The sequence below is a fragment of the Lissotriton vulgaris genome, chromosome 1_1 (genome assembly GCF_964263255.1).
Source record: "Lissotriton vulgaris chromosome 1_1, aLisVul1.2, whole genome shotgun sequence".
Taxonomy (NCBI): domain Eukaryota; kingdom Metazoa; phylum Chordata; class Amphibia; order Caudata; family Salamandridae; genus Lissotriton; species Lissotriton vulgaris.
The window spans coordinates 2,033,189,872-2,033,216,509 of record NC_141685.1 but is presented as its reverse complement, the minus strand read 5'-3'; the positions used below and the strand labels follow the sequence as shown (position 1 = coordinate 2,033,216,509).

The following is a 26,638-nucleotide window of genomic DNA, read 5'->3' as shown; positions in this document are numbered from 1 at the left end:
AATGTAGAAGAGGGCAACAACAGCCGGTTTGGGTGGGCACTGCAATAATAACTGACATGATTCTGAAATATGATGGTCACAGTCTTAACTGTTCAACAGGTTTTTGTGAAAGCATAAATATTGATTTTTTTTTAAACTATCAACTGGAGATTTCTGACGATACAAGAAGGTGTAACCTCCAAGTGAAAGTCCAAACAAAAATGAGGAGTCACTCACGCACTCATGCACCCACCAAACTGATCGCCATAAGCACACACATTTACAGAAAATCCTCCACCATTTTGGATTTGTCATTCTTTGTTTTTATTAAACTTACTCCCTGTCTCCTGACTCGCCTTACCTCACAGGCAGTAGTGCTTACCACCCGTGCCTGATTCCTTATGTTAAAACTTAAATATCATGATCTCAATAGTATTTTCATTGTTGTAATATTGATATATTCTATGTGAAAGGAATGCCTTTAATATGCAAAATGTTTCTAAAACAACTCTCCATTGTCCTTGAACAAAAATGTTATGTAATGGAAATGATATATATCTAATCCATTCAGATTCCTACGAATACATAATCTCTCTTATTTAGCAATTTGGATTCTAAAGTACATAAAGCACCTTACATCAATTCCTGCACTATTAGGATACACGTTTGGTATTCATGTACTTTATGGAGGAAAGATGCACATGGGATTTTATTAAAGTATTTTCATTGAATTCGAGTTGACCTTGGCAGCAGATGATGAACTTGATTGATCATCGATTTTAAAATCTGTGCATTTGGAAGCAAGAATGCTTTTAGGTAGGTTCATGATAAAAAGGGGTTTTGTTCAACTCTCAGCTGGCAAATGAAGTTGAAGTAAAGCAAAACAATCACATTTATCTTTTATAAATGGACAGAGAAGGCATCCTGTGCTTTCGCAGCGACATAAAAGCCGAATTATCCGCTTTCTTTTTATAAGGGCCTGTCTGGAGTTCATCTTGGACCTTCTATTCATGTTCTACAATGACGTATATTGCCTTTTAAAACTAGATAATCCTTTGTCCTTTTGTTGCTTCTGTCCTTCACTTGCATGGACTACAATCACCCTTTGCCCAAAAACGCAAAATGCAGCTGAACATGCCAGGCAATGTTAACAAGCATTGGTAATGCATCAGTTTCGCCTATGTAATGAATGAAGAGCTGTTTTCATCAATCGTCACCGGGGAGAAGGATAGAGCTCCCTGACAGATAACACGGGAGCGGCGAGGATGTGATGCAGTGGCCAGAGCTGCTGACTCAAGCTGTGGATCCCGGTTCAAGTCTTGGCGCAGCCGAGCAACATCCTGTGATTCTATGCAAATCACTTAGGGCATGTTATCACGAAACGGTGTTAAAATTATCAAGCAGCGATAATGGGCTTGATAATATGCCCTTGTGAAGTCCCATAGAAGCCCATGTTCTAACTAAAGCAGCGATAATTTTAACACCCTTCTTGAAAATATGACCCTCAATCTCTCCGGGTGATACACTTCTGTATAAATATTAAGCAGGAGTGAAAGGCAAAACATAATGAAAATATAGTTCCACCAAAGTGGATGTTAACATTATTTCGGCCGCAGGAAACTGATAAGAGAAGTAGATGTGGAAGAAGCATTGGTAAATGCGGGAAAATATGCTACAGCCAATAGAAATGGAGGAAAGGTAACTGGCACAAACAGGAACCAATGAGGAGATAGGAAAGAGAGGAGGCAGGATGTTAAGTTTATATTGCAAACAAGCAAGCGCTGTGCAGGCAAAACCTAAAAATGGGCCTGATGTACCAATGGCTGGCTTCCATCACAGTGTTTAGGCAGCATCTGCTATCCAAACCAAGGTTTGTGCTGTGCCTGGTGTATCAAGCAAACGCAGTTTTCAGAGCGTTACCAGATATCCTGCCTCGGTGTCCATTATGCAGGTTGAATTCCACAAATGCATGCCAACCTCTGCAATGGCAAAGATGGATCCCTACAAGGGACAGCAGACCTCCCACTAGGCATTTGCAAACTGCCAGTAATTCCACTGGGTCACAATATCTGCAAAATGTCACAATCTGCAAAAAAGGAATATTGGTGAGAGGGCTGACATTATGAACGGATGCCAATAAATTAGATTTTCAAGAGTTCTACATTGTGCAGCACTGTGCTTTTAAAGGAGAAAATTATTTGTTACATCTGATTAAATCACAGTCAACAATTGCTGGTAAGCAAGTATAACAATGCTACCCCACGCTTGGCATTGACCAGAGCTGGGGCAGCCTTTTCTACCCTTGTTTCAGGGATGCTGCCGGCAGCCATGTTTAGATAAAGTAAGCAGAGCTCTTGAAACCGTATTTACATTCTGTAGTTTCTAATTCATTACCTTCTTACTCTGGGGTCAAGGATAGTAATGTTACTTCCATGACATTTGGGTGCATTGACATCCCAAGTAGGCTCAGTGTGACAAAAGTGACAAAAACATTTTAAATGCATAAACACGACCAACCTTTTCCTTCATAACATACAGCCATTCAGTAGGCTGTGATATGTGACAATTCACCAAAATTCCAAGGGTAGCAGATGTGATGTCATCCAAATAATCAGTTGCTGGTGACATCACAAGAAGTGGCATCACATGGCCTTTTGATCCTGATAATAACAATGATTAAGCGTGGTCTCACTCTTAGTGTATATATAATCTCAATGCAAAGTGCCTACATGTGTATTCTCCACTGAATTACTCCTTTTAAGATTCCAAGTGATTCCACAGAATATCTAGGGTAGTAAACACTATGTTAATGCAATTACAATGTAATACTCAAGAGTTTTCTTTTTTCATAAGAATGGCATTCTTCTCAACAATATTGCAGAGGTATCATCTTACATATTTCTGAAGAAATTGAAGGTGTATCCAGCTGTGGCCCGGGCATGTAAGAGCGTTGGGGCCATGGGTGGGGGTGATTTCGACGACCGATGACATGGGAAGATTAAATAAATAATTAATTTTCCCTTGTCATCGTCTTGTCGAAATCCCTCCCCCCACCCAGCCCCTTTGCCCCACCTCTGTTACCTTCTGCGGTCTGCGGCCGGGTGGATCAAAAGATGGATTGGTGGATCTGAAAGGGTTTGACTGGGTGGCTGCAACAGAGAAATTGTTGCAGCATGTCATCACAGGGCTCAGTTTGCATGTCTTGAAAATAAAGAAAAGGACATATACGAGGGACGGGTGAGCACAAGGAGGCGCTGACTAAATATTATGATTTTTTTATACGGATTGTACTCTAACTAAACCAGTGATTGAGCATGCAGACTCTGTTTCAAACTTACGCTAATGGCCAAACTCCACTGTTCACTTACTTAACCTGTAGGCAGCAAGGGCTGAACGAATTGCATTACAGGTCAGGATCAGAGCCCCAACATCTCTAGGTGCACTTTAGTAGAGGTGGGGCACATAGTGTGAGCTGGGCCCAGGCCTTGCAATCCGATAATTACAGGCGCACAACCTCCACAGAGGATAGCCTTTGATTTTGAGCAGTGAGAGTGAGACCAAGGGTCTGAAGTCAAAACATTATAGGGTTGAAGTGCAGGGCCTGGCTTCTGGCTAGGCCTTCCACCATACCTTTCATCAGTGTCCAACCACTTCTGCAAAGCCTTTGACTCTATTCATTGGCGATGGACTGCAGGGGCTCGCTATGAGGCAAAGCCTGTGCCTCACCCTTGCCAGTCAGCCACCATATGTTAAGCCTGACCTGTGACCTCTGACCATACTCAGCCATAGGGTCCTACCTACACTTATCCCTCTACTGGAAGGCTATTCGTAGTTGTTACCTTGATCTGCACCCTCAGGGCACCGCTTGCAAAATTACGGCTTTTCAAACCTTTCCTAAAAAACTTGAGAAATTCTTAAGTTGTCCAAAAATATTCCAACCCTGGATTTAGAATAGTAAAGTGAAGAGTGAAGTTATGGTTACAAAACGAAACCAGAAACTTAAAACATGCCAGTTATGGTTCAGTGAACGAGCAATTGAAATTTGACAGTTATTGTCCTGTAAACTAACAATAATTTACCCTATGTCATACAGTGCTTTTGACCTCACACATTACATCACTCTTGAGACCTCAAATTATATCACTGATGACTTGTTACATGTACCCACCCATGCATGTTTTTTCTTACAGTCCTTCATGTAATATCTAAGATAATACCCTGATACTTACTGAAGTATTTATTCGCTCTAGTGTCATTAGTAGGTCAAAAGGCAACTTCAGAGGTGCTGCAGTGTTTTTCATTTCCCTCTTCTCTCCAGTATTGTGTTCTGCTCCATGTGTTCTAAAGTGTGTTAGCAGCACTACGTCCTGGGGAGATGATGAGCATTATTGAACTCTTACATGCAACAACGTATTGTGGGAAAGGGTCACCTGACCACTAAGATGCGCGCTCAATTTTCATTGAAAAACAATGGTTTCTTCACAATCTTCAACAGATTCGAATGACGTCAATAAAACGATCTTTCAAAATGACTTCCATTAATTTATTCCTCAAAAGTTCAGTGGTTCATAATGATATTCTTATGACTCATATCTTCTTTATTTAACGGTCTTTCAAAACACCCAATGCATTTCGGGTCTGTCACAAGAGACCCTTCGTCAGGGGTCTGTAAAATAAGTAATACAGGACCAAATTAGAAACTCCACCTTTCTAATCAGCAACAGTAAACAATTATTAAATGAAGTAAACGTGCAAAATAAACAGAACAATGAAACAGCTGCGTGCACGAGGCCAGTGGTCGATTGTAGTGAATGGAGAACACAAAAACAGCCAAAATAAAAAGAGAAGAATTCCCAAAAGCTCCCGATGTGCCAAAATATGCTGCGATAAACGTGGTATATTATCGTGCCGAACTCTCGAATTAAGTGATCTCGAACTAAGGTACTCTCAAACTAAATTCAAAGCTTAGACTGTGTAGGAAAGGCAAGCGAGGGTGTGGTAAATCATGACAACATGCAGGAATTAAATACGGGAAACTTACAGCAAGACCGGGCAAGCCGCGTCTGACTGTCCACAATAGTGATCCAAGATACGGAAGTCCAACAAGCGTTGGCGAATGGGATTTAACGTAAGTGCGTTGGTCCCTAGTCACGTGATGTGAGTATCTCGGCTTCAAGGAGGTGAATGAACGAGTCAAGTGTGGAATAGGGTGAAAAGCAAAAGCGGAACGTAAACACGTAAAGGACATAATAAAGAAACGCTGTGTACATGAAATGCATAGTGTGTGAGAAAAAGTGTCAACAATATCAGTGAAGACAAAAAGATGTATGAGTGAAATACATAAATCGCTTATGAAAGTTGAGGCGCAATACAAACGTACTCTAATGTCTCAATAAGAATTCAATGAGAACACAATTGAAATAACATGGAGAATGGGAGCAAGGATATAGAATCAGCGAATGTCAGAAATGTACACAAATTTACAGAAAACAAACATGTTCAATCCGATCGTTCATCCCAATCGGTTGTAGGGAATTACGTTTTTTAATCCAGAAGTATTCTGCTCTGACACACGGCCAGACTCCGTGTGTCAGATGTGGCGCCAACCATATCTCGCTTAAATAATTTGGATTCAACTTGTTTATTTCGAGTGCACAGGGATAACACAGTTCCATTTTCGAACTCTGCCAGATACGCAATAGAAGCTTGAGACTATGTCAGGCTACTAACAAGCTTAAGTTCTGATCACAATCTGCTGCAGGCAATTATACTGGCCATTGCGAAAATATAGGAAGTTTTAACAACCGCCAGAAATGAACAGTGATTTCCAATGGACCTTCGCAATCGACTTCCACAAGGTCCAGTAGGAACGTATGCCTCCATCAAAGGGGGTGGAGAGACATCCTGTATATTAGGGGGACAATTGTCAAAAGAAAGATCCCCTTTGGGTAAATATCACACATCAATCAACATTTTTGCCATAAATACTTATTGCACACCGGTGAGATGAACAGAGGAAATGTAACAATGAAAATAAAAATGTATACCATTTATTCAATGAATTATTAAAAACATATCAGACAAAATGTCCGAAAATAATTGTTCCCTGTCACAAATACAATTCTAATCAGTTAAAAAGAAAGAAGTTACAATACAAAATAAACAGAGACATATATAAAAACATTGCAAAAGACCTTATGATTGGGAATACAATAAGGAAATGATGTAATTCCTTTTTGAGGAGAGAGAAAATACAATAGTCAAGTAGAGATCAATTCTGGTTTATATTCCAAACTTCATTTAGCTAGATTGTCTCCTCAGACTTAAAGTAGTTTCCACTCTTGTGAGCATCGATGCGTTTCGGAGGGCAACTAATCAACAGCCAACACCTTCTTCAGGAAAATATAGTACATTCCCAGTTAACACAATACAGTCTCTCTTGAGCTTTCTGTTCTTGCAGACTTATAATTAAAAGAAGGTCACACAACATTCAATTTGCTGGTAACGTTTAAGGTTCAGTCAACATCTTATGGTATAATGAAATGGCACGAACAATTCGGTCCAAATTACTCTCACGTCATGGTTTAGATAGAATCCCAGCACGTATAAAAACAGTACCGCCAGCAGTCTTTATGTCCTGAATACGAGCACGCGGGGTATATGCCTCCGATAATCTTAAAAAACTTTAGGGGGACAGCCTGCTTCTACTTTTCAGGCTTCTGTACCTTAGAATGTCCCTTCTGGGTCAACTCCACTAGAGAAATTGGCTTGGGATTCTGAGTTTTTCCAGTCTTTTTAGCATATTGTAGAGTCAATTTTTTTTTGTGCCCTACGCGATTTAATAATGATGCTGTCAAAGTACAATGTGTAAATCAAACAATTCAAATAGTATTTGGGTAAAGACCAACAGCTCAAGCAGCACATACATATCAATTGACATTGCGGAAGGAAACAAGAAATATTATCACGTTCCTTGACCATTTCCCTCACTTGAAAACAAAAGCAGCTCGGGCGCGACGGTGCTCTATTTATTATAGTCTCAGGGAAGACCTTAAGAAAGCATTTTCTATTGTGGCCAATTGTCCTAGTACTAAAAATATTCTGATCGACCTTGTTGTACAAAAATGGATCTCAACAGAAACAAAGGGGTTCTGAAAGGGAGCGCTAATTTCTATCACTCGATTCCTTCTAGTTCTCCTGCTGTTGGTTCTTCTACTCCTATCCAATAAGGCATACAGATTAGGAATATTGGCAATTTATTTTCCACTGAGGAATGAGACCATCGGAAAAAGAATGGTTACTTGTTAAAGTTTAAAAGTACGTTTATTGAAGAATTATGAAAACGTTAGTACATAATCCAATAGAATATGAATATTTATATAAGCAACATTATAAAAAGTACAGAATTAAATAGTCTGGATTTAGAAGAGGCTGGTCTGTATATGAAGAAATATATTACAATATGGACATAAATGATCATAATAATAAAAACACACAAGTTAAATTAATATTAATATCAATGAATGAGAAGTCAAAGAGGCTGGGAAAATTCTTGTTGTATGGGTGTAGGAGCAAAGGAATGTCTCGCATTATCATCTAGGTCCTATGTAATAGGAGACATAATTGTACATGTTTCACAGCAAGAGACATAGGAGATACATAGGTGGTATCCAATCTCTGATTATGATTAACTGCATACTATAATAGTTTAAAAGATATTTTGAACAAATCTCTCCAATTTCTTTTGATCTGCTGGCATGCAACTGCTAATAACAAATCCAGAATTGGCACCTTAGATTAACTCATTCTCCATTCAGTGGAAAAACTTCCTATTTTTTTTTAACAAATGAGAAAGTAATTGTGGTTTGAAAAATTTCATTAATTTGATTCCAAATCTGTGTCCAAACATTTAACACAGAGGGACAGGTGAAAAGTAAATGCTTTAAATCAGTATATATTAGAGAACATACCCAACAAGAATCGGGGAGCTCAGGATGCATTTTATGTATGGTCATAGGAGATAATAGGAGTCTAGAATATATAAAGAAAAGAGTTTGTGTGGTGTTTTCCGCTTTAGAGGATTTCCTAAGTTTGGTCCATATATTATTCCAGAGTAAGATGGACCACTCCACTCCTAAATTACATTCACAAGACAATTCTACTTTTGTCTTACTCTGTTAGTAGAGGAAGAGAGTAGTTGGGAGTAAATAGTGGATGCCATGGGATTCGTGTGAAAAAGGTTGCACCATCGGGAATCTGAAGCAAAAAGAGGGGGTGAGAGTATTGAAAGTGAGTATGAGTATCGACTAATGCTTTTTGCAAAGCTTGAAATTTGCTTTGAAAAGAAGAGGGAAGATGAAAAAGGTAACGAGTTTGTGAGAATGAGACAAGTGTATCCTTATTGATGAGTTGATGTACTTAACTTAGTCCTTTATTTCTCCATGACATCCAATAGATATGTTTGTTATTTATTAATATAAATTTCTTGTGCCAAATAGTGGAAGCAAGAAAAGTATCAAGGGCTTTAGGAATCAAACATACTACTGAATCAAGCAATTCACAGAAATGTTTGAGAACTGGTGTAGATAGTGTTTGTGGTTTGTGAGTGAAAGATAAGTATTCTTGGAAAGAGAAAGGGGAAAGAAAAGTTTTCTCAAGAACAACACACAATGGAGAGTCCAATAGGGAGATTGAAAATCATTGAAATGCTTGAGGTAGTAAAAAATCAGGAAAAATGTACACCTCTTTTCAATTTTGGATGTGATAGTTTTGACAATAATATACACAATTATTTGTTATTTCACAGTAATTAGGTAAGTATAGAGTTAATATTTTGAAAGGATTTAAAGGGTATATGTAATGGAATGTTAGAAATAGTGTAGAGTATAATAGGGGCTAGCATAATTTTAATGGTGTTGAGCCGATCCCACAAAGACAAATATAATGGATGTCATTTCATAACTAGAGTAGTTAAGTTATGGAGACAACTGTCAAAATTTTAAGAAATTGATGCTTTAATGGATGGAGCGAACTATAAACCAAGATATATAAGCTGCTTAGGGCACTTCATCAAATTGGATAATAAAAACATCTTCTTTGAAGGTAAATTCAGTTAAGGGCAATATTTCACATTTCTCAACATTCAATTTATATCCAGACACTAAACTGTATGAATCAACTTCTTTCAAAAAGGCTGGGAGTGAGGACTGAGGTTGAGAAAACAACAGTAAAACATCATCAGTGTATGCTGCAAATTTTATCTGGAAAGTATTAAACGTGAAACCATGTATATGTTGATTTTGTTGTATTTTGGATAAAAAGTGGATCTAGCACTAGGTTAAAAAGAAAAAGGGATAAATGGGAGGCCTGGCGAACACCTCAATGCACGGTAAAATATGGAGAGGTAAGGACATTTGTGAAAATAGCAGCCTGCAGGTCAGTATAGAGAAGAGAGATAAGGGATATGATTTTAGGACCAAACCCAAACCATTTAAGATTGTGGAAAATGACAGGCCAATATACCCGATCATTGCCTTTTCGACATCAAAAGCAATGGCAGCAAGAGCATCAGAGTAATGTGACACTTTGGACAAGATATCAAAAAATAAACACGTATTATCAGACATATAGCCTTACCAAAACCGGACTGTACTTTACCAAGTAGTTCAGGAAGGCAAGAATCTAGTCGCATAGCAAGAGCTCTAGAATCTTTTTTATAATCATTTTTTACTCAAGATATAGGTGTGTCATTTTTGCAATAATGGAGATATTTCCCCTCCTTTGGAATGCGACAAATTAAGGCATCTAAAAAGGAGCCGGAAGATCTGTGTGAGTATGAGAAAGAAGTTATGAGAGCTTGCAATTGTGGGAGGAGTAACAAACTCAACTGAGTCCATTTTGGTCCGAGGCTTTATCTTTTTTAAGAGCGTTCATAGATTTGTACAGTTCTGTTTGTGATATATCAGATTCCAACAAGTCAAAATCTACTGAAGTATCAGAAGACTCTTGAATAGTAGAGAGGTAATGGGAGATTTCAGAGTCTGACGGTATGTCCTCTGTTGTGAATAGTGACATATAAAATTGCACAAATTACTCAACAACTACAGAATCTTTGTATTTTGGTGACTGGTGTGTATCAATAATGGACTCAATTCAATTTAATTCAATAATACTTTCTTCGGTTACACAGATATATAACCATAAAAGCACATACAATATCAACATGCATTATAATTTAAATACATTTATAAAAAAGACACCATAAAACTTTATCACATTATAATCGTTTTTCTCAGTCTAAAAACATTTTTTTAAAAGGCCATAATGGAAAATACAACAAGAATTGTCTCTACTTGCTGGAGTGCCAAAAGTGCAGGGCGACAATACCTCATTCCTAATTCTTTTAAAACAGGGATGATCCATATTTTTCTCTGAAAGGAATAACATTTACTAATTAATAACACATGTATTGTACCCTGGTCAGAGGTGTCATCACATGGGCATTTGTAGAGCTCTTTTGTCCAATCATTAGCTACTGGGAAACAAAATTAATCTGTGTAAAGAACCCAGGTGGAACCGCATAAGCAGGAATCGGTCATAGTCATTCATCGGCAGGCATAGGTATGGCTGAAGACAGAAGGTTGTTAAAGTGAGATTGTTTGCCTGAACCGAGGATTTATTTAGTTTGGTACACAGTCTCTGTTCTGCCAAAAAATTCTGACAAACAATCTTAAGATTTTTTCTACTTCTTTCAACCATAGTGGATGGATTATCATAAAATTCATGAAGTCCTAAATTATTTAAAAACTTTTTTACATATGACAACCATTCAATCCTTATTGCCCCATCCAGGCCCCAACTATCTACTAAAACTCCTGTATTAAAATGTTATCTGTTATCCATATCCTATACCATAATAGGACCGGTTGAATCTTTATAATATCTTCTAAATAGTTCAGTCCTAATTCAGTATGGAACACAAAGGAGGAGGTACTATTGGGGACTATCAATAAGAATTTTAAAAACATATTTTCAGCTACCTGGAGTGAACCCACGTCCGCATATCCCCATATGCCTGCTCCATACGTAGCTACGCTAATGCATTTCGCCTTATATATTTCCAATAATTCCACAGCGGGACATCTACCCAATTTCCTGCTAAAGTTGGAAAGAGCAAATAAGGTCTTAATTTAACGTAATCTCCTTGCTTTTACAGCCTGCACCCATGACCCTGTACAATCAAACAATATGCCAAGATAAGAAAATATCTTTGTAGTATCTATCCGCTTGTTATCGATGAAAATAGATTTTTTCTTTGGACATCCTGGCCCACAATTCATTACATATGTTTTAGAAGAATTTGTGGTAAGACCTCTATCTATCATAAAGTTTGCAAAGCTGGAATCCTCCCTTTGCAATCCCAGCGGGGATGGGCCGCTTGCCAGCCTCAGGTAGGTCTTTACATTCTTGAACTAAAACCTTTTCAACATTGTTTATCTACAGGGTAAAAAGGAAAGGTACAAGGACGCACCCTTGCCTATCACTTCGTTTAACTTTAAAGTAACTCGTACATTCACCACCCGTCCCAAACCGAACCTGTGCCCTTGCCCGTAAATAAAACTCTCTTATAAAAGAAATTAAAAAATAATCGACTCCCATTTCCTCTAGAGTAAGCCACAATTTGCTGTGATTTACACAATCAAAAGCCAATGATAAATCGACAAAGGCCAAATATAGGGGCCCCTTTTTTGCCTTAATATATTTATTCAATAAGATATTTAAATTTAAACACTGCTCTATGGTGCCTAACTTTTTAAGAAAACCAAACTGTAGGTCGCTTATCACTGACCGTTCTGCTGCCCAGTCTTGTAACCTATTCTATATGACCCGACCTATATTTTCACAGACAAATATAGCAACGATATAGGTCCTTAGCAGGCCGGGTCATTCCTATCCCCTTTTTGAATATTGGAACAAAGATAGACTCAAGCCACGTTGGAGTAAAGCCAGTTGAAATTGATGCATTAAATACTTGCGTGAGTAAAGGGCCCCATAAAGCAATATTTGTTTTAAAAATATCCACTGGGACATCATCCGGCCCTGCAGCCTTCTCTCCCGAACTTGAGGCAACGGCTAAATTTACCTCACTAAGCTCGAATAATGTTACATTCCCATGGTCCCTAAGCGACAAACCTCGATCCTCCATGACATCCCGATTTATTATATCGTGCACACCCTCAGTAATCCTGGTCTCATGTGATTGTGGAGTTGTTACATCATATATAAGCGAAAAATGCTCTATCTATCTATTCTCGGGGATAGCAACCTCAATTGTTGATACCGCCTTGTTTGCTTTGGCTGAGCTATTAAGGGTGAGTTGGTGCTTCAAGGGAACGCGGAATTCTTCTATCACAGGCAAATCGAATAGAGGGAGCGCTTTGAACCTTGAATTGCTGGAACCCGAATCCACCGTGCCTGCCTAACACCACCACTTCTCGCGGCCCCCGCTTTGCGGGAGCCGCTCGTGTTGTAAATTGTGAGGAAGCATTGGACCTTGAAAGAACTGCTGAACTGTGCTGACCAGTACACCAAGAGACCAATCCATCACCTGCCCACGGGACTGCGAGCACCAGCGTGCAGTGCAGCTCTTGATCTGCCGCAGCTGGTCCTCTTCCCGCCCCATCTTCTGCCTGGATAAATCCTACCACGGACACAGCCTACCTGGTGTTGTTTGCTTGGACAGAGCTACTAAGGGCGACTTGGTGATTGCAGGGAACGCGGAATTCTTTTATTACAGGACACCACTACCACTTCTCGCGGCCCCTGCTCCGCGGGGGGTGCTCGTGTATGAGTGCTTGGGTACTGTCGACTGGAAAAGTTCACCGGTCTGGGAGTAGCTGTTCCCCGCCCACAGGCACACCGCGGGACTGCGAGGACCAGCGCTCAGTGCGGCTTGTCATCTGCTGCAGCTAGTCCTCTTCCCACCTCATCTATCGCCTCGATAAATTCGACCACAGACATAGCCTACCTAGTGTTGTTTGCTTTGGCTGAGCTATTAAGGGTGAGTTGGTGCTTCAAGGGAACGCGGAATTCTTCTATCACAGGCAAATCGAATAGAGGGAGCGCTGTAATTCTTGGATTGCTGGAACCCGAATCCACCGTGCCTGCCTAACACCACCACCTCTCACTGCCCTCGCTTTGTGGGTGGCGCTCGTGTTGTAAATTGTGAGGAAGCATTGGACCTTGAAAGAACTGCTGAACTGTGTTGATCCGTACACCTGCCCGCGGGACTGCGAGGACCAGCGTGCAGTGCGGCTCTTGATCTGCCGCAGCTGGTCCTCTTCCCGCCCCATCGTCCCCTATTTAGTCCCTAGCTCACCCGTGCACACCGGACGAGCGCGGGCGTGCACCGGGTGAAGCCCGGGCCAAGGGCGTGCCCGTTTAAGCCTGTTAAAGACCGTGTGGGACCGGACCGGGCCCCCCCTCTTTCTCCTAACATTGTGTGCCTTGTAGGTATTACTTAAATCTGATTTAATAACTAAGTTTTGCTTTGTGGTTGCACCCTTGTGGTCTATTTATTTATTTATTTACAATGTCTACTCGAGAGAGCAGGAGCAAAACAGCCGCAGGTAGGGCACAGATAATAGGCCCATTAGATAACTTTATAACCAGGGCGAACTCTGTAATTGACCAAGGGATATGTCTTATGGAACGGAGAGTGTCTCAGGACCTAGCGCTGGCGAAAAGGTCATCTTTGGGCCAGATCGCGCTAGCCCGAACCCCTGAGCTCCAAAAGGGAAATGGTATTATTGAAGTTCCTGCTGGCATACACAGCGTGCCAAAGGTGGTAGATTTGTCGGTCTCCCAGCTGCTATCTGACTCTCAAGCTAGTTTGTCGCTAGAGAGGTCGCCAGATTTGGCTTTAAATTTAACACCGGAGGAAATTGTCACTAGGCAGGCAAAGGAAATAAGGGAGGGAGCAATACCCAAAAAACGGGACAACATAACTGTGGCTGGGGGAAAAAGTCAAAAAAATTAACATTTAATAAACGAGGGGAGGGACCTGCTGAGACTTTACAGGAAGGGCGAGATCAAACGCACATTTGTATTTAAAATGATGTTTTGACTCTAGGCAGTGTAGAGGCCCCGGATAAAATGACTGGGGTCATTAACGATGATGTCATTGATCGACTTTTAGTGAGAATGGGGGAACTCTTAAAAACGTATCTTACCCCAATTGAGCTTAGACTGACGCATATAGAAAAGCAGTTTAAGGCGTTAGATGCTACTAAAAGAAATCCTTTAAACCCCGAAGTAAGTAAGGCAGGGGGTAATAAACTGAGTAATACTAAGCCGGTAGGCACATCAGCAATAAGAATTCCGGCATTAGTTGAAAAAGCGAGTCTGAAAACTCCTACAGCCATAGAGAAAAGAACTGCAGATAAACCCCCGGGCCCAGTAGTAGACAAAAGGCGCGAGGAAATCAAACTTACTGTCCCTACTCCTCATTCATATAGGGATAAGAACAGGGGCTTTGCAGATGGTAGACATGCTGTCAACTTGCCCCCAGAGGCAAGCTCATTTGTGGAGGTCTTAACCGGGGTTGCCGAGCTGGCAGAACACATAGAAGAACCTAGTTGGTCACTAAAAAATAAGGTCCAACATTGGTTAAATCTAAACCGACCGTTACCATTACATAGGTCAAGCAGGATCTTAATGGTGCGCAGGGCCCCTTGGGTAGGGTTTGAGAGAAAAACTACACAGGGAGACTGCGTCCTGGTCAATTTTGAGGACCCACACATGGTTGATCACATTTGCTCACAGTCTTCCGCTTAATTTTCCAAGAATATCCCTAAAATAAGTATCTAAAGCTTCCAGTTTATTTTTCACTTTTATAACTTCGTCCTGCTACCGTGCGTCAGAGCTGGCTAAGGCTTTCTCCCACCCACAGATTTTATTTTGTGCCAGTGTCTTGCCCTTTTTTATTACTTTTGCATGTTTTAAATTAACTGTAGCCCCGTCCTTTACACTAGGTACCATATTCTGCTTATGGGGATTATCAGGATTTCGGAATTGTTTTGAGGGTGGCTGAGGGTCACTCTCTGAATCAGTACAATCAATGTGGTCAGAGATGTTTACCACACAACCATTTCTAACCACAGATCCATCTGTACTACTTGATTTTTATAATTGGGTATCAACTAGTATATTGGTATTATTGCTAGCACTGATAGATACAATAGGGTTCTCTACGCTATTAGATTTATCTGAAGTCATAGCCTCTTCCACATTTGATATTTGCTTCTCAATAGCACCCATTGCACCAGAAAGACAGTTCATTAGCGATAGACAAGGCCCTTCACCCATTTTTCCCTGCTTCTTTTTAGGCAGGACAGTTGCTGTTTCCCCATATTAGATTAGTTATACAGAAACAAGATATTTTACACTTAATACAAGCGGATAATACTGCCACTTAAACCCACACAGATCCAAGCTCCCTTGCAGACAGGAAAGACCTTCAATAAGATCCCCCTTCAAGGGTAAGACACAGTACCTTCAGATGGTTATCAGAAAGGAATAGCCAAGAGCATTGGCCCAGCCCAGCCTCTTCCAGCCGATGATGTCCAAGGACGGGCCGTCCCTTGGCTCAAGCTTTGCCCTGGCAAGCCAGCGCTCGTCCCGCGCTGCGGGAGCCCTTGAGTTGTTTTAACACGCCTCCTGGCATTTCTCTGATGAGGCTAGTGTGTGCCATAGGGGGGACGCTGGGAATTGCAGCCCCAGCAAGCCGTGCCTAAAGCAACAGGTGTGCGGCAGCTGCACAAAGACAAGGCAGCTCAGCGGCAAAAGAAGCATTGCAGTCACCCTGCACTGTCCCACACGAGGTTGAGGCTGAGTGAGTTCCAAAGTAGGCAGCTGGAATGAAAAGAGACCTACGCTGCGTGAGCCCTTAAGCTGTTTTAATGCGCCTCCTGGTGCTTCTCTGATGAGGCTAGTGTGCGCCACAGGGGGGACGCTGGGAATTGCAGTCCCGGCAAGCAGCGCCTCAAGCGACTGTTGTGCAGCAGCTGCACGAAGACAAGGCAGCACAGCAGTAAAAGAAGCGTTTCAGTCACCCTGGACTGTTCCACACGAGGTAAGGCTGAATAAGTTCCAAAGTTACAACATAATTATAAAGCCTGCAGACAAGGGCGGTGGGATTGTCCTCCTCACAAAAGAAGGATATGACCAGCAATGCCTCGCACTATTGTGTGATGAGAATTTTTGCAAGAAACTTGATTCCGATCCCACTGAAAGACTTGCCAATACCGTCGCAATAATGACACACGAGGCTGAAGTGAATGGATGGATCTCCAAAAGGGAAGTAGATTTTTTGACACCTAGAGTACCGAAAGTTCAATTTTTCTACTCATTACCCAAAACCCACAAAAACAAGTCCCCTCCACCTGGACTCCTGATAGTTTCGGGTATTGGTTCGCTTTTGGAACCTCTCTCGAAGTTTGCTGATGAGTACCTTAAACCCTTAGTACATAAAACTCCGACTTATCTTAAGGACACCCGTGATCTTTTGATTCAGATCGCTGATAAAGATTTTGACCCCAAGACCATGATCCAAGTAGGATTGGATGTCGAATTGTTGTACACGAGCTTACCACAGGATGACACCATGCAAATGCTCAAAGACTTACTGTTCCTTGAAGAATGGTCACACCATACTCCCCGCCACTTCATCTTAGAGTGCTGTCGGTTAGCCCTGAAAGAGAATTATTTTGAATATAATGGTCAACTTTTTTTACAGTGCCATGGTACTTCCATGGGGAGCGCTTTTGCGCTCTCAGTAGCTGGACTGTATGTAAGTCAATTTGAACAAAAATTTGTTCTAAATAATGACAATCTCTACGTTTCCAGTATAATATATTGGAAACGCTACATCGATGATATTTTGCTAATCTGGGAAACAAACAAGAACCTGACTACATTCATGGACTGGTTAAATGACAGAGACCGCTGGCTCAAGTTCACTTTCACTGCGAGCAAGGAGAGAATTGACTTTTTAGATCTGACAATTTTCTCTGAAAATGGGAAGTTAGAAACAAAAACTTATACCAAGCCTACAGCCAAAAACAGTCTCCTATCATATCTCAGTTATCACCCTCGACCACTTCGAGATAATCTCCCTTACAGCCAATTCCTCCGACACAAACGTAACTGCAGCAAAGAAAGTGACTATAGATAACAAACTACAATCTTAAGTGAAAAATTACGAGCAAGGAACTACACTCCACAGACAATCTCTGAGTGCAGAAAAAGAGCTAAGAACCAGCCCAGAGAGTGCTTACTACAGATCCACCAAAAAGAACCGATAAAAGACCTCGTAACATGCGTCACTACCTTCTGCCCGGCGACTTACCAAGTACAGAAACTAGTAAGAAAAAATTGGCAAATAATTACATCGGGAAGTTTTGATTGGCCTAAGCCAAGATTCGCAAACAGGAGGACCAAGAACCTGAAAGATGTGTTAATTCACACTCGCCCGAAAAAAAGAGCCATCAAAACCACTGTAAGAAACATCAATATGGCCCCTGTTACAGGTCACTTTCCATGTGGTACTTGTGGAGTTTGCAAATTCACCAACACCACAAAAACCTTACAACTTACGGAGGACTTGGTTTGGACCCAAAGGCAGCACACAAATTGCAACTCCACACATGTGGTGTATCTTGTGACATGTCCCTGCCAACAGAAATAGGTAGGCATGACCTGTCGTAAGGTCAAAATACGTATCGGAGAACACAGGAGCAATGTGAGACTAAAGAAAAGTACAACCAAACTGTGCACACATTTTGTGGAGGCAGGCCACACATGTGATGACCTAAGATGGACAATCTTGGAGATGCTCCACGACAAGAACAACAACGCAGAACAGATCCTTTTTGAAAAGGAACAAAGATGGGTAAATCGACTTAAAACCCATATATCAGGAATGAATGATAATATCCCATGGCACCAGTTCTGCTAATATCATCTGGAATCTCATTACTCTGCAAAAACAGATCAGTTCATATATAATCTTTCCATCCATTTAATACCAATCTGATAAGAATTCCACACATATTGGTTTCAGTCCCCTTTCTCTCCTATTCCACTGATTAAGTCTGCATAGGGGTGATATTTCACTTAAGATACCGTTTGGTCATCTTTTTTATTTTTGGAAATGTTCTGGCATGTATTAACATTTACTGTGTTATTACCGACTGTGTACGGGATAACACGGCCAACATTCATAAAAATAATGAGGGCTTTACATCGACGCTATATTGTGCTCTGCTGGTCCCCTTAAAGTTGCCATCTCTAAAGTATAATCGCTTTTCAATGCGAACCCCTCATTGATTTTTACTCTTTTTAAAGTGGAAGAGGAAGGACCTTCCCATTTCTCAGGGGCAGAGTCAGCACTAGCAAAAGTTGCTCGTCAACACGCGGGTAAGAATGGCATCCTGTTCATTTTCTTTCCTTGTTACATTCACTTGTGGTTTAATAGTTCAACATAGCTTTACCATCTAGCGCTCATGTTTGTTTTTCTTTCTAGCAAACTCCACGTTAATTGCGACTCTCTTTGCCAACTGATGCGGAGAGATTAACCTGTAACGAAGGTATTCTAAATAATACATTGCCGTCATTTTGCTGCGTAATTAGCCCAATTAAACGCCTTTGAAAATTCTTATGTTGAGAATATCACCGTTTTCGGCAAATACAGCAGTAACGGTTTTTATGCAGACGCAGTAACTTAGTGTAGATCAGCCCTTGCGCAATAACTGTAAGATACCCTTCTTTGCGCTATTACAACCCACTCAATATCCCACGCATGCTAATGATAATGCTGCTCTTAAAGAGGACCTGAGCGACCACTAAGTGCTTTAGTGTTTCCTTTATACAGTGAACCAACCTACTCCTTTGTTCTTCTCTTTTTAGCTCTAGCTTCATTTCAGTGCCCTCATTGTGGTGCACATCACATAGAAATAACTATTTGAGAATAGTTCAACAAGTTACTTCTTGGCTTACTACAGAAGTTATTTGTATGTACGCTATATGCTTCTATTATTGTGACATTTAGAATCCAAATGTTTATCATTTTTTGTTTCCACAATACAGGAATCTCAGTATGAGAATCTCATACATCCCAATGAACACTGCACTAATGGTGTGAGTATTAATTTTTGTCTTGTCCTGACGAGAGCTCTACAGACCCTCACGGGCCCAATAGAGCTGAAACATGTCGACCTACCTATAGAGATATATGGTAATCCTGTAACTCGATTACCGAATATACCACTATTCTTTTTTTAAATTCACAGTGTGCACCTTCTTATAATAAATTTTGGTTTTTTGGTGTTACACTGTTTTTTATGAACCTAATTTTTGGCTCTGCACACTATCCCTCTGGATCTGTCCCCACCATTTCTGGACACTTCTACACTCACCAGAGGTTGCCTCGGGTGAGGCAGGCATATAGCACGTTATTTAACAGCCCAATGACTATGCCATGGCGTTAGAGAAGGGGCGGATAAAAGATACACCGCAACATCAAAATCACAGCGTCTATGAGGGTTGTCAATAATAACCATTGGTTATTGTAGATACAAGTGTCCATTCCCAATTTTTGATGATTATGGTAAGTTCCAAAGTAGGCAGCGGGAATGAAAAGGGACCTGCGCTGCGGGAGCCCTTGAGCTGTTTTAACGTGCCTCCTGGCACTTCTCTGACGAGGCTAGTGTGCACCACAGGGGGGACGCTGGGAATTGCAGTCCCGGCAAGCAGCGCCTCAAGTGACTGGTGTGCGGCAGCTGCACGAAGACAAGGCAGCACAGCGGCAAAAGTAACGTTGCAGTCACCCTGGACTGTTCCACACGAGGTAAGGCTGAGTAAGTTCCAAAGTAGGCAGCGGGAATGAAAAGAGACCTGCGCTGTGGGAGCCCTTGAACTGTTTTAACCCGCTTCCTGGTGCTTCTCTGACAAGGCTAGTGTGCGCCACAGGGGGAACACTGGGAATTGCAGTCCCAGTAAGCCGTGCCTCAAGCGACTGATGTGCGGCAGCTGCGCGAAGACAAGGCAGCGCAGCGGCAAAAGAAGCGTTGCAGTCACCCTGGACTGTCCCACACGAGGTAAGGCTGAGTGAGTTCCAAAGTAGGCAGCAGGAATGAAAAGTGACCTGCGCTGCGGGAGCCCTTGAGCTGTTTTAACGCGCCTCCTGGCACTTCTCCGACGAGGCTAGTGTGCGCCACAGGGGGGACACTGAGAATTGCAGTCCCGGCAAGCCGTGCCTCAAGAGACTGGTGTGCAGCAGCTGCACGAAGACAAGGCAGTGCAGCGGCAAAAGAAGCGTTGCAGTCACCCTGGACTGTCCCACACGAGGTAAGGCTGAGTGAGTTCCAAAGTAGGCAGCGGGAATGAAATAATAATTGACTCAATGAAAAGTTTGTTATGTCTAAATTCAAGGTAACTAGCTAGCAGTTTTCCTGCCTTTTTTGAACACGGTAGAATTTTGTACTGGACTTTAATAGGTATAAAGAAGCGTTATCTGTAGATTCCTTATTAAGGTACATTTTAGTCTTAATAAGTTCTGCTAAGCATTTTTTTGATTTCAAAGTGTAAAAACAGTGTTCCAGTTTCCTAGGGCCAGATGCAGCAAAGGTTTGTACCCATTCTGTGTTTATGGGAAAATGTTTTAGTACATATGCCCCTTAATCTTTGCGAGAAGCTCTACAGTGGGCATTTGGGATTTTTTTCATTTAATGGAGATGTACCTAATAATTAAATTGAGATCTGCAGCTTTAAATGCATTCCAAACTGTATGGAAGTGTGGGGTATCGGTTTGGATAATGGAAAAATTGTTATGAAAAAAGGAAACAAAGGAGGAAGTAAAAGCAGGGTCTAAAAGTAGTGAGTTGGTAAAACACCATCATTTAGATAGTGTGGGTTGAGAGATAATATCCAATTGAATTGAAATGGGGCATGATCAGAAATAAGATTAGGACATATATCAGCAGATCATAAAGACTGGGAGATATTATGTGATTTGAAAATATGATCTATTCTAGATTGGGTTTGATGTGCTGCGGAATAATATGTGTATTATCTCAAGGAAGAGTTACAAAGCCTTCAGGCATCAATTAAGCTCCTCTGTTTAATAGCTTGCACAAAAAACACTTGTGTGATTTACTGGGGATAAAGGATACTGTTGAGATTCGGTCAATAAAGGGATCCATAATCTGATTACAGTCACAAGCAAGAATAAAATTATACTCAGGATAGTTTACACGGGGTTGAGTTAAATTGGACCAAAAATGACCATCATCATTAGTAGGGCCATATACATTAATCGCAAAAATCTGCATTTTTCCAATCAACAATTTAGTAAATAACCATCTGCCTTCCTCATCAGAATCTTGTGATATAAGTTTAGTATGGAGCGATTTATGACATAAAGTAAAAACCCCATTTCTTTTGCCATCTCCTGGTGAAAAGAACACATCACCTACCCAACCTTTCTTCATTTTTAGTGATTCCAGTCCTGTGAGATGTGATTCATAAATTAAAGCTATGCTGACATCTATTTAGCTAAATACGATAGAACACGCTGTCTCTTAATAGAGGAGTTAAAGCCTCCAACATTCCGAAAGATAATTATCAGAACATAAATCATTTATATGGGAGATGCAACAGAATAAACCAGACACAATATAAAGGATTTAAAATATATAACAAAAGACAACTATTATATACATAATGATGTTAAAGTGTAGTAAACAGGGGTTAAGGAGTAAAACAGAAGAAAAAATGAAGAAAAAGTAACAACAAAATGTGTCTAAAGGATAATAAGAAGAATAAGAAAACGAAGTAGAAAATACCTACAAAATTCCAAAGAGGGTGGGAAGGGAGTGAGACCACATGAAACAAATGACACGTCTGGACTCCGTAGGAAAGGCAGGGGAGACTGCAGCACGCAGGACATGACAAAGAGTAAAGACACAAAATTAGGGGATAGCACCTGTAAGGAAATAAAAATTAAGTATGGGCCAAAAATGTGTTCAGCTCGCGGAATTTGCGGATTTTCCGCAATATCGCGATCCGCAAATCTCGCGAAATCGCTGCAAAATCCGAGAATCCGCGATCGGGACGAATTTTGTTCAGGAAGCACTTACAGGGTTACATCAGGTGCCCAAGTTGACGCTAATTGCTTTGTAACCATTTACTTTCATGCGAATTCGCGGACCACTGATTCGCAAAATTCGCCCATACTTAATAAGAATGTGTTAATAGATAAGAACTCTATAACACAAGAGTATACTATTAATAAAAGTATATGGATACATGGGTATCAGAATAAGGCATTTAGTTAAGTTTAGAAGTACACATTGTAGAAGTATCCATAGTGTCTATCTTGCAAGCATTAAGAAACATTTCAGCTTAACAGGATCCTCGTAAGTTTTTATTTAATTGTTGTAGGTGACTTTAAATAGACAGGTGTGAAACAGACCCAAGAGAACAAAGATCTGATCTCATAGTTAGAACCTCTTTGCACATATCCACTGTGCTTTTTGCATAGTCCTGAGAGAAGAATAGATGATTGCCTGACCATGAAACACGTTGTATGGATCTTACTCCATACAGAACTTTGAGAAGATCAGTATATTTCAGAAAGTATAAAATAACTCCTCTTGGTCTTTTCGAAAGAGAAACAAATTTAAGCTGATGGCCCAATCCGTGAGCACGCTGTGTATTAAGAGGAATACCATCGGGTAGGTTTAGGATCTTTGAAAGAAATGTTTTAAAGAAAGCAATTGCATCTGGGCCTTCCGAACCCTCAGGTTAACCATATATCCTACTTCTGAAGGGTCAAGCCTTGAGATTGAAGGCTATCCAGCTTAACAGTAGTGGAGCCAAATGATGCAGTGTTTTGTTCAGCAGTAGTAAGTATTTTTTCTATCTTTGACCATCTACCCAGAAGGTGTTGCAACTTAGCATTAGTCTCTTCCATAATGGGGCGCAGGCACGTATTTCTTCCAAGAGAAGAGCCATAGAGATGACTGGAGAGCCTATGGAGGGGATGGTGGATCTTTTTTCAATCATTTGGTAAACACTTTCTCAGTCACAATTGCAGCAGAGGTCCCATTCAGACCTGATGAAGAAGTGCCTCTGTGTAAAGAAACCACTGAATCCTCCAGAGTCATTTATTAACTTATGGACAGAGGACATTAATGCTGACTTTTTTTGTTAACCCATATATAAATTGAAATAGGAGGAGAAGCCAAGCTACTCATCAGACAAAATCTTGGTAGCATGAATGATTTATCGCAATAATTAGGGACAGCACATCAAGGAGTGTTTAAACAGCACACAGGTAGCAAACTGAGAAGACCAAAGTAGCAGTGAAGTCAGTCAAAACCTTGAAGTAAGCTTTCAATACTGTTGGTATAGGCAAGTATTCTCTGAATCTGAGGGACAAAAATGGTTGAATGGCTGAGAAAAAAAGCTGTTTGGTGCAAAATAGAAGTTTCAGCTTCCCAAAATGGCTGGCGGCATTATGTTGAGAGCTGCAAGTCACAGAAAAATGTGATTTCTGGTATCAGCAGAGAGGATAACTTAATTGAAAGTTACCTCTGACATCTTAGTTGATTAAACAACAGGTGCCTTCGGTAAGCTGAAGAGAAAAATGCTGTAGTGCCGACCGCACTCACTCTATCCTGCGGAAAGTCACTGTGGCACTGATATCTTCTGTGGGTACAAGTCACACCCCCAATGGTTGACTCTTTAATGCAGTAAACCAGGACATTTACATAAGTCAGTGCCCCCAATTGGTGGAAAACTGTGATGCCTAACCTTAACTGTCAGACCAAGACTGGGTACAAGAGTCAGCAGTAAGTAGGGCACATTTTGTGCTCCTTCAGATTTGTTGAATATGCTGAACTTAGTTAAAGTGCGTCCGGATTTTTTATGAACTGGCGTATGCCAAAATACATGACATTCCTACTAGAACACAACCAATCAAGGGAATTGATGCACCTGCTTTGGCTTCAGGAGAGGTATGTTTAAAAACTTCAAAGTTGATCTTAGCAACTGATATTTTCTTTTGTTTAACATTTTAGAATGTCTGGCATAATATCGACAGACAGAATATCTACATACAAAAATATCGACACAAAAATATCGAAATCAAAAATATCGGAGTCATATCTTCATAAAGGTAAGTACACAAATATCGAAAAATTAATATCGTAGTACAAAAATATCGAAATTAAAAATATCGTTTTTTTAAATGTATTATTATTAATGTAAAAATAATTTTAAAATACATATAATTTTACAAATATTAAATAGAAATATTGAAACATAATTAAAAAATTAAAACTAATACATATACATTTAAAATAAATTAAAAACGTAATAATTTAATGTAATTTTTTTTTTTAATTTCATTTAATTGATTTAATTTAAATTTATTTTATTTTTACCCTGTACGACTGTACCCCAAAAACCCCAAACTGACCCTGAACCCTAAAAATACCGCTTTACCCAAAAACCCAAAACTGACCCTGAACCCTAAAAATACCCCTTTACCCAAAAACTGAAAACTGACCCTGAACCCTAAAAATACCCCTTTACCCAAAAACCCAAAACTGACCCTGAACCCTAAAAATACCCCTTTACCCAAAAACTGAAAACTGACCCTGAACCCTAAAAATACCCCTTTACCCAAAAACTGAAAACTGACCCTGAACCCAAAAAATACCCCTTTACCCAAAAACTGAAAACTGACCCTGAACCCTAAAAATACCCCTTTACCCAAAAACTGAAAACTGACCCTGAACCCTAAAAATACCCCTTTACCCAAAAACTGAAAACTGACCCTGAACCCTAAAAATACCCCTTTACCCAAAAACTGAAAACTGACCCTGAACCCTAAAAATACTCCTTTACCCAAAATTAATTAATATTATTTAATTACCAATTAATTATTAATTAACAATAAAGTAAATATATTAGCACATTAGCTGTAATTAATTAAATTTAATAATTAATATTATTTTTTCCCAATTAATTAATTAACAATAACAAAAATTATATATAAAAAAATTACTCTAATTAATATAATTAACTAATTAATATGAATGAATTACCAATTAATTATTAATAAAAAATATGTGCAAAATTATATTAATTAATTAACTAATTAATATTAATTAATTACCAATTAATTATTAATTAAAAATATTTACAAACATATATTAATTAATTAATTATTATTAAATTACTTCCCTCCCTATTCCCCTATAAACCCACAACCCGCTCTGATACTAAAACGCAAAATGTATTTTCAAACAAACATTACAAAACATGTTTAACAAACATATAAACAACATAATAAAATACATAACACTAAATTTTTTTTCGATATTAGTAAAATTCGATATTAGTAACATACATACCTTAAAAAAACGATATTCTGTCTGTCGATATTTTGGACATCGATATTCTGTACTGTCGAAATTAAAACATCGATATTATTGTATATCGATATTTTAATTTCGATATTTTGTCTGCCTACCAACATTTTATATAGTGTTAGAGATGTCTTCAATGCACAACATAAGCCTTGCATTTACAGGAATCTGTCAGCTATATACTTTCCATCAGATTTTTGTAGGTATCATTGCCTTCCTGGTGGTTCATGTAAAATTCCTTAGACCTATTCCACTATGACTTACTGGAATAAAGCCTCAGGATTAATGCAAATCTATGAATTCCTGTAAGACATTTTTAGTAAAGAGGAGTGGACTCATTGCTACCTCAGAGAGTGTGATTGCTCCACTGATTTAACCTCAAACCCTATGATACCACATGGTGAAATCTACCCATTAATGGGTAGGGAACACAAATATCAGAAACAGAAAAATTGAGGAAAATATGCCTCAGGGTATAATTCAACATTCTCCTTCGCCAGAATGAGCACTTATTGGAAATTGTGTTACTGGTTGATAGGGTGCAACCCTACTCAAGCAGAAACCGCTTAACCCTCTGGTAGCTTTCCAAAAAGAAATCAGGCTTAACGTAGAGGCAACTTGTAAAGTATTTATGCAGCACTTCAAATAGCAATAAAAAAACACAACACAAGAAAAATCCCTCACCCATTTAGAAATGAAGATCAAAATGTAATACATTTTTAACACCTAAACAACAAAATCAGTAGAACGGTTGATATGGAATTTCAAAGATTTAATTAAACGTAGTGCCTGGTTCCACCGGACTGGGGCAAAGACGCAAGTTCAGTCTGACTGTGATGGAGCTAGGACTGGCCACACGGACCAAGTTAGGTCTACTGAACAAAAATATCCTAAATCCAGGTTTGCGTAGCAGTGTGAGATCCTGCATCAAGGATGCTTTGCGTAGCAGCTACTCCAAAGAGCTGTGATGTGGAGTCCTGCATCATCATCGAGGATGCCATCATCGATGGATGGGCAATGCTAAGTCCTGCTTTGAGGATTTGCAGCGGTTCTGAGAAGAGTGGGAGCTGTGTCTCGAGGTACAGCATCAGGGATGTGCTGCTGTGGTTTTGATGGGGCTTTGAGTAGATGCAGCTTTGTCAGTTTTGCTTCACCGGACCACA

General features: G+C 40.0%; 1 long non-coding RNA gene across 1 annotated transcript; it reads right to left on the bottom strand.

The window, feature by feature from the left end:
- Positions 1-279: 279 nt before the first annotated feature.
- LOC147751570 (uncharacterized) lies at positions 280-5,070 on the bottom strand. The gene is made up of 3 exons (XR_015300043.1): positions 5,021-5,070; positions 4,209-4,645; positions 280-2,065 (listed from the first exon to the last, which is right to left on the bottom strand). It is a non-coding gene; the product is annotated as an uncharacterized LOC147751570 (long non-coding RNA).
- Positions 5,071-26,638: the final 21,568 nt, after the last annotated feature.